General features: G+C 51.4%; 1 non-coding gene across 1 annotated transcript; it reads right to left on the bottom strand.

Moving 5' to 3' along the window:
• Positions 1–415: 415 nt before the first annotated feature.
• trnav-cac (transfer RNA valine (anticodon CAC)) lies at positions 416–488 on the bottom strand. Its single transcript has one exon. It is a non-coding gene; the product is annotated as a tRNA-Val (tRNA).
• Between the last annotated feature and the right edge of the window lie 9,046 nt (positions 489–9,534).

Genomic DNA, 9,534 nt, shown 5'->3' with positions numbered 1-9,534 from the left:
AGCAATTGTGGTAAACTCTTTAATGTGTTTCCTGCTCATTTAGTGGCGCGGCGCTCACAGAGAGAGCCCGGATTCAGAAAGTAACTCTTTCATTCAAAATCTTTAAAATAATGACATGCAACGAATTAAACTGTGTGTCGGGGGATGGGGGTGGGTGCAGATTATTTGTTTTATTCCCCATTCATTCACCGACAGCGTTGTTTTGTAGAATTGTTACTGAGGGTCAGTGGAAACTTCAATAACTGAACTTTAATCATTCAAGGATTTTAAATCATTGATGACGTTTTCTCCCCGATCTGACTTTACACACTCTGCATTTAGGAGACTGATTTAACATGTTCAGTGCTCATGCGACAAGGAACCTGGGGCGACTTTTGTTCAATTTATTTCACAACAAAAATAGTCTCCAAAATAATGTTTCTGCCCGGGCTCGAACCGGGGACTTTTCGCGTGTGAAGCGAACGTGATAACAGCTACACTACAGAAACGCGGTGTGATTCAAGTAATCTCAGGAATATAACCAGAGCTTTAACCTACACAGCTGGCCGATACTTCAGGAGCTGGTTTTACGAGAAGAGAATGATGGTGCTATATTTAGGAAGGCTGTGAGTGTGGCAGGAATTGATCTCGTGTTTCCCAGACTTTACACATAGGAACAGGAGATGGCCATTTAGCAGCGAGTGGTGAGGATCTGGAATGCACGGCTTGAAAGGGCGGTGGAGGAAGACTCAATATTATCTTTCAGACGGGAGTTGTATAAGTGTCTGAAGGAAAAACAATTGCAGGGCTACGGGGGAAGGGCGGGGGAGTGTGACTCGCTGCGAGTCGGCACGGGCTCGATAAACCGAATGGCCTTCCGTGCTGGAATCATTCCATGATTCGATAAGTTAGTAGCACATTTCATAGTGTGGGTGGGAGCAGAAAATTGCAAAGGGACATGGATTGAGTCGGCAAAACTGGAGGCACCTGATTCAGGAGATTTGCGGGGTGCAGAAAATCGGGTGTTTAATGACTTTGAAAGGAACATTTTTTTTTTGTGTCGTTTCGGTCATTGAAATATTTGTGAAAGGAATTTTTTGCAGAAAGGGATGCAGCATTTAACCTTCTGCCTTAACATTTCTTTCTGGGTGTCAGCTCACATTTCGTTTCGATGTTATTCTTCCAGAATTGCTATTTTCTGTGGTGTTTCACAATAACCAGACACTTGCTCTAAAGTCAGTCTCACTTTTTCCCCAGTCTCCTGTTGATGATACCAGCAATTAACATTTTGACCCAGACCCCGAAAGCACAGTGTGTAAAATGGTTTATGGCTTCAGAGTTCACTTGCAGAGCACAGTATAAATGATACAATTATGGAATGCCTAAATTAGCATTTCTTTAATTGTGCAAAAGAAGATTGTGGGTTCATTAATGATGATTTTCGATGAAAACAATATTAAATTAAAATAAATGCAATCGCCCAACATGGGGTTCAAACCCACAACCCTGTAATTAAGTTTCTCATGTTCTACCGACTGAGCACTCGGGGCTTCTGGCGAACGCTGCATTTAATCGCTCATTGCAGCCAGGCGCCTGTTGGCCACCCGCAGCCTGGATACACTAACGTCCCAACAGCACATTGACTGTCGGAGTGGGACCGTGCGGTGCTTCAGAAGACAGGTCGAAAAAGCAAAGTCACTGATTCCGTCCCATGTGCTCCTCCGATCAAGAATAGCAACACACTAAAAATGCTTCAATAATGGTTACACCTGAGCTCCACATTTGTCAATTAGTTGACTCGTTGGCCTAGGTGTATGGTTTTCGCTTTGGGGTTGTTACTTGAAATTTTCGAGAAGTCCCGGGTTCAAATCTCGGACGAGCCCTCAGTTTAGCTATGAATTTTGAAATGGCATCGAACTTTTGCAAAGAAGGACTTGCATTTCTGCAACACCTTTCAGGAAGTCATGACGCCCCAAAGCGCTTTACAGCCGTTGAGTTATGTTTGAAGTGTTGTAGTGTGGGGAAAGATGTGCCCAAATCAACCCAGACGAACCGCAACTCTTTGTGAAGGAGTTCGGTGCAAAGAATCAGGTATCTCAGGGACTTGGACTTTCTATGAATGAGTTCTGCTTGTACCTGCATTCAAGCTTGAAACAGCAACTGGGCTTCCATCTCACGGAAGCAGTGAGTAGCGGTTAGTGAGTAGGTGACCAGGTTGATGTGCGCCGCTTTCAATCTTTGAAATTTCACCAAACAAAGAAACGATGAATCCAACTGTCCCTGTAAGCGACAGATTGAAGGGATCGGTGCTCCAAACAGAGCTGGAACACGCGCAGTGCAGGAATAGGGTCCGCAACATTAAATGTCAGAGTTATTAAGCAGACAATAATTAAACATACACTAACAACTGTACTTACACCCAAACCTTGCAAATGTTAGCCGAAGAACTCAAACACGTTACAGTTCTCAGCCCGGTGTAAAAATTGATCAAACATTAATCGGATTCTAAACTATCTGTTCCAAATGCAACATTTTATATCTTTTCCTTACCCCTGCTACGTGACAATTGAAACTTTTAATAATATTACCTTATACAACTGCCCAACTTCTGATGGAAGGTCATTAACCCGAAACATTAACTCTGTTTCTCTCTCCACAGATGCTGCCTGGCCTGCTCAGTGATTCCAGCATTTACTCTTTTTATTCTCCAAACTTATAATCAGAGTATCACTTCCCTTGTCATCTAACTACACTCCTTTTGATATGTATCCTTGTCCTACAAACAGGCTCCTTTCGCACGATTCAGGCATTCATTGGAATTATAACTTCTTAACGATAACAAGTATGTGATGTATGTAACTATGTAATACTTGCCACCAGATGGCGCGACTGTTGGAGTCCTATTGGTCACCTGCCCATACGTACAGGGCCAGTATAAAAGGTTGGCTGCCACGTTGTTCAGGCACTCTGGAATTGTAATAAAGAAGACTAAGATCACACTAAGATTAGCTCTCAGTACTCAGCCTCGTGGAGTTCTTCTTTTCACAACAATTGGCGACGTGTAACAGAATACAAACCTTCACACAACCATGGCTGCTGTTGGAATATTATAGAGATTCATAGAGTGTGAAATAAATGAGGGCAGCAGGCGGATCTCTGCCTGACACCGGGGAAACAGGGAGACAGACCTTAGAGCAAAAGGATATGGATTGAGTCGGCAAAACTAGAGGCATCTGATCCAGGAGATTCGCGGGGCGCGGAAATTCGGGAGTCTAATGACTTTGAAAGGAACATTTTTGTTTTGTGCCGTTTTGTTCAGAGAAATGTTTGTGAAATGAATATTTTGCAGAAAGGAATGCAGCATTTAACATTCTGCATTTACACTTCTTTCTGGGTGTCAGGATCACATTTCGTTTCAATGGTATTCTTCCAGAATTAATATTTAATTTGATGTTTGGCAATAACCAGATCCTTGCTCCAAGGTCTGTCTCACTGTTTCCCCGGTGTCAGGCAGAGATCCGCCTGCTGCCCTCATTTATTTCATGTGACAGGACACAAAAGTTCAAAATCAACCTGCAGGTGGCCACACATAGCACTGAATAGTCAGGATGGCCGAGTGGTCTAAGATGCTGTGCTCAGGTCACTATCTCCTCTCGCGATAGGTTTCGAATCCTATTTCAGACATTTCTTATATTTAATCATTCGGCAGAACCCATTTGTTTTGTCACCACCAACTCCTCAAAAGTGCGATTCAGCAGTCCACCTGCTCGCTTCACATTTCCGTCTGACCTGGTGCTGAAGTTTGTTCATTCTTTTGTGGAACGACAATCATATATTTTGCCCTGATCATGTGAGGAACTATTCTCCCGATCACATTGGGTTTAATTTTGGTAATCTGGTGCTGAAAGTGGAGATGTTTTCGCAGTGTAACGGTTAACACCTAGTTTTTTGAGTTCTTGCTCAACTTTCTCCTTGAGTGCATATGGTACGGAACGGGGCTTGTAGTAAACCAATCTAGCGTCCTTCTGTACCCTGACACTCGCCTTGAAGCCTTGGATCGGACTGCCCGTTTCGCAGAACAACTTTGGATACTTCTTGATGACCTCCTCCATTGATGAAAATCTCGCTTCCACACAGAAAAGCTTACTCCAATCCAGCTTCAGTGAGCTTAATCAATTTCTTCCTTGTAAGGCAGACGTGTCTCCTTTCACTACTGTTCGAGGCAAGTTCTGAAATTGATCTTTATATTTCACCGATCGGTACAGTGATACGACCTACCACAGGAATTTACTCTCCCGAGTAGCCTCGCAGACTATCTTGGGTTTCTCCAGTTGGAAATCACGCAATTTGTCGGAGTACAGTGACTCCGGTATTACACTCACGGATGCACCCGTGTCAATTTCCATTGGTATCTTGAATCCCGCAACATCGATGTGGATTTTGATGCTTTCCGAATCGCTGTCCGTTAAAATCCTGTTCCTGATGATGTGGAACTCTAACATCTCCTCGTCCTGTTGTTGTTCTTCCATACTATGTAGCCTCTTGAGATTTCTACTCATAGCTTTGAACGCTGGGCTCATAGTTTTAAAAACAGGTTTACCCTTCAGTCGGCATGCCTTCGCAAGATGCCCAGTCTTTCTGCAGAAGAAACACTCTGCCTTCACGTGTGGACAACTTTGAGCAATGTGTTGTCCCAGGCACCTACAGCATGACTTCGACGCTCTGGCAGAAGTTCCAGTTTTTGAGGCTTTGGGCTCCCTTTTTTATACCTTCAAATGCTCCGATAATGACTCCCCTACCAGTGGAAACAACCTGTCTGCCTCGATCTTGTCTAGTCCTTTCATTATTTTAAATGTTTCTATGAAATCACCCCTCATCATTCAGAACTCCAACGAGTAAAGACCCAGTCTACTCAATCTATCATCATAAACTAACCCCCTCATCTGCGGAATAAGCCATGTGAATCGTCTCTGTATCCCCTCCAAAGCCAGTATATCCTTCCTTAAGTAAGTTGACCAAAACTGCACGCAGTACTCCAGGTGCGGGCTCAACAGTACCCTATACAGTTGCAACAGGACCTCCCTGCTTTTGAACTCCATCACTCTCGCAATGAAGGCGAACATTTCATTTGCCTTCCTGATTACATGCTGCACCTGCAAACTAAATTTTTGGGATTCATGCACAACGACCAATCGTGGAGCTTTGGAGGCGTGTCCTGCTCAGTTGGCTGAGTGAGCAGTGAGGAGAGCAGCTCCTGTTGTTGCTCCTGGCTGGGCCTGTGAATCAGCCCAGGAAGAGGAGGAAGGAAGGAAGGGGCTTCACCATCAACTTTCACCCAGAGGGAGAGGAGGAAAAAGCAGAAAACTTGAACAACTTTAACATTTCTACAAAGAGTTGGAGAGATGGGGAAAGACCAACAACAACATCCAGTGTTGAAGGAGGGAGACTCTACCATTCTACAGGTGGGTGTATTGGTGCAGTCCCTAAAAGACGTTGTTGTATCGGTGGGGGTAGGAAAAAAGACAAGTCGTGGGCCGGAACATCGCGGGGGATGTGTGTGTGTGGAAGTGTGTGTGGGGGCCTTGCTTACAACTAAGCCCCACACACAATTGAAGCACCCCTCCCCCATTGCCTAGCCTGGGATAGCTGGAGCTACCTGGCTAAAGAAGCTTTAATAACCCTATTGAACATCGTTGGGAGTGTCTGCCTGTGTGGCTCCCGCTGCACCAGGTGAAGACAACTTCTCCCCTCACCCGATGACCACCCGAAAGACTATTTTTGTTTGCCATCTGGGGATTGCACCCACCCACAGCTGCGAGGGGAGACCTGCCATCGCAGTTTCCCCCCTTCCCACCCCCCACTCTCTTTCTCTGTTACTCTCTGTTTCTCCCCACTCTCTCTGAGAGCCATTCCTCCCAAATTGATTGGAAAAATATAAAATAATTAAGACAACTGAGCAGAGGGAGCAAGGCCCCTCCCCAATTGCGAAATACGGGAGAGGTGTGCCTTGTTAAGAGCTCCTCTGCTCAGTCGATAAACGAGGCAATTTAAAGACCATTAAGGCCTGTGACTTTGGGGTGGGTGTAGCCCTTAAAGGGACCTCGTGATGGCGACCCCATCTACGCCGGTGTCAGGGCCAGCTAGGATTTATGCGCAGGCGGCATCCACATCCACTGCACCTCCTGCGCCACCTGCTGCCCTGACACCATAGAGACGTATAACTAAGAAACACGGGGTCAAGAGCTACACTCACCCCACAATGAGCTTCGAGGAGTGCGTGCGGGCGATGGTTGGGGTAGTCGCCCCCTCGGCCATTGTCGCAGCCTCCAAGGTGTCTGGGAAGAACGTGTTCTTCCTGGGGTCGGAGCGGGCGGTGTCCCTGGCCCTCGAAACGGGGCTCACGGTGGGCGGGACGTTCCTGCCGGTGGACCCTCTCGTGGCCACCGCGCCGAGGTTCATCATATCGAACGTCCCGCCCTTTGTTCCCGCTGAGCACCTCCTCCCTCACCGACACCAAATGGCGGAGGTAAGGTCGGGGATTAAACCCATACCGCTCGGCCTCATAGAGAACAGCCTGCGCCACGTGTTCTCCTTCCGCCGCCATCTTTTTGTCCGGCTGGCGCGGGAGGAGACGACGGAAGGGCATTTTAATGTGGTGCACGAGGGGACTGCCTACCACGTCTTCTGGACGTCGGACGGCGTGCGGTGCCATGCCTGTACGGAGGTAGGGCATGTTGGTAAGAACTGCCCCGCCTCCAAGGCCGCCAAACCACCGAGGGCGGCCAAGGCTGGTGCCGCCGCCACCCCTCCCCATAGTTGCGTCCGCGTGCCAGGAGCCGTAGGGGCGCGGGCATCGTCGGAGGCCTTTGTTTTCACGGCCTCCGGCGGGGGGGAGGGAGAGCGTCCGACCGGAAAGAGGGCGCGGAACAAGGTGAAACATATAGAGGTGGGTCCCCTCGGTGCGCCAAACAACTTGTTTACCGCGCTCGGCTCAACCCAGTCATCGGCGAGTGCGGGCTGCCCTGAGGCCATGCCCGAGCCCTTGAACAATACCACAGAGGGGCCCGGGCGCGGGCAAGAAAAGGAAAAGGGTGGGGTGGAGCGGGAGGCCTCGGCAGACATGGGGGTCTACCTGCCTCCGCGCACCCCGAGGAAAAAAAAGGAGGCGGCACTCCAATGACGTTGAGGGGGAACAACATCCCTCCGTGGAGGAATCAGTGCCCGCCGCGTGTCCCGCGTCCAGCACCGGCGCCCCCAAACTGCGCCGTAGGCATAAGGAATCTGTCCCCGGAGAGCGTGAGGCAGTCGAAGCTGCCCAGCCTCTGCCTCCCGGGATTGGCGTGAAAGATCTGCCTGTCGTTGGCGGCGTGGGGCCAGCGGAGGAATGCATTGGCGCCGGGCCGAGCGTCCCGGGGACTGAGGCGGGCGGGGCCGAAAAGGCCGCACCTGAGCCCGCCCAGCCAATAACCGACTTCTCCCGGGACTTGCTCGACTCGGCACAAACGGAAATTTTGAATTTTAATGATTCTGTGCACGCTGGGCCGGGGGGTGGCGGCGGGGAGGGGGAAGAACAGCAACCCTCGCCCCTTATTTTGGAGCTGAGGGACTTGGTGGACCTGGAGAATTTCCTAAACCGGGTCTCTCCGTGTTCCCCGGCTCCTGGGGCGGAGGAGGAACCGCTTCCGCTGTCCTTTCCCGACCCAGCACCAGTTTTAAAAGAGCCCAGTGGAGACTCTTCTGCTGACGATCCTGTGGGTGGGATCGTGGCGGAGCCAGGGCCGGATGGAGCGGCCGGGCCGTTTGCCGTAACTCGTGCGGTCGACGGACCGGCTGCTTGCGGCAACCTCCCGGAGGGGGACGGGGACTCGCTGGAGGACGCGTGAGAAGATCTCGAGTCCATCACCAGTGAGGCGGTGGGTCTGCTCGCGTCCGCCGCTGAGACCCTCCTCATTCCTGCAAAGGAACTCCGGGACTTTTTGGTCTAGTACAGGGGTCGCCGCGACCAAGCCCGTCTGGCCCTGGAAAAATGGTCTGAGCCGGTGTTGCTCGTCGCTTCCGTCCGCGCCGCCGCTAAAACCATGGCCGCGGGCGGGCCCTTATCAAGGGCGCAAGGCCTTGAGCTGCGCCGGCTCAAAAAGTTCCTCGCTGGGCTGCTGAAGGAGGGGAGGTCAACAAACGACTCCACTCTCCCCACCACAATAGGTTGGGTAGAGGTTGCAGTATGCTTTTGTCATGAAGATTACCATAGCCAGCCTCAACATCAACGGCAGCAGAGAGGCACGCCGTAGATTTAACAATTTTTCGCTCCTGCGGGAGGGGAAATATGCGGTGTGCTTCCTGCAGGAAACCCACACCGTTCCGGGAGACGAAGCCACGTGTCTCCTGGAATGGCAAGGTGAGCTCCGCATGAGCCACCTCACCACCACTTCTAGTGGGGTGGCCATCTTGCTGGCCCCGCATTTTCAGCCGCAGATCTTGGGGGTCGAGGAGCCCGTGCCAGGCCGCTTGATGTACGTACCGGTTCGCCTGGGGGACGTGCCGCTCCATCTCGTGAACGTGTACGCCCCTCAGCCCGGCCTGCAGCAAACGCGCTTCTTCGAAGAGGTGTCCGCTCTTGGCTCCGTCGACGTCGGCGACTGCATTGTCCTCGGGGGGGGTTTTAACTGCACTCTCGAGGCGAGGGACCGCTCCGGTGCCCCGCAGTGCATGACGGCGATGGAGAAGTTGAGGGACCTGGACGGGTCCTTTGAATTGGTGGACGTCTGGCGAAATCTCGATCCTGACTCCAGCGCCTTTACTTGGGTGAGGCCTGGAGTAGGATGGTCCAGAGTCGACCGCCTTCACGTGTCTCGGGCGTACGTTTCCTGCGTCCTGGCGTGTTCGGACCACCACCTGGTGTGGGCGGAGCTCGCTTCGCTCCGTGCGAGGACGGGGTCCGCGTACTGGCATTTTAACAACCAGCTGCTGGAGGACGTGTGGTTCCAGGACTCGTTCCGTCGTTTGTGGGCCGACTGGAGAAGGAAGCAGGGGGCTTTCATCGTTGAGGCTATGGTGGGACGTGGGCAAGGCTCACGTCCGCGTCTTCTGTCAAGAGTACGCGAGGGGGTCGACAAAGAGGCGGGCGGCCAGGGTCGGGCGCCTAGAAAAAGAGGTGCAAACCTAGAGTCCCGTCTCGGTCAAGTCGTTGGGGACCCGGCCCTTACGTACGGTGTACGAAGCGAAGATAGCAGTGCTGAAGGACCTGCAGCTCGTCGGGTCCCGAGTCGCGTTCGTGAGGTCGCGGATCCGATTCCTGCGGGATCTGGACCGTGGCTCCCCCTTCTTCGACTCGCTGGAAAAAAATCAGGGTGTCCGTAAGCAGCTCTTGACGATGCTGGCCGACGACGGCCCTCTCGTCTCGGATCCGCAGGGCGTCAACAACAGGGCCCGTGAATAATACGGGGCTCTGTTCTCTCCGGAGCCGTCCAGCGAGGAAGCGCGTAGAGTTTTGTGGGAGGACCTGCCGAAGGTCGGCCCGGAGGGCGCCGAAAATCTGGAAGCTCCGCTAAGCTTGGC

The sequence above is a fragment of the Pristiophorus japonicus genome, unplaced genomic scaffold (assembly GCF_044704955.1).
Source record: "Pristiophorus japonicus isolate sPriJap1 unplaced genomic scaffold, sPriJap1.hap1 HAP1_SCAFFOLD_35, whole genome shotgun sequence".
Taxonomy (NCBI): Eukaryota; Metazoa; Chordata; class Chondrichthyes; family Pristiophoridae; genus Pristiophorus; species Pristiophorus japonicus.
Note: the sequence above shows the minus strand (reverse complement) of the source record. Positions and strands in the feature narration are given on the sequence as shown.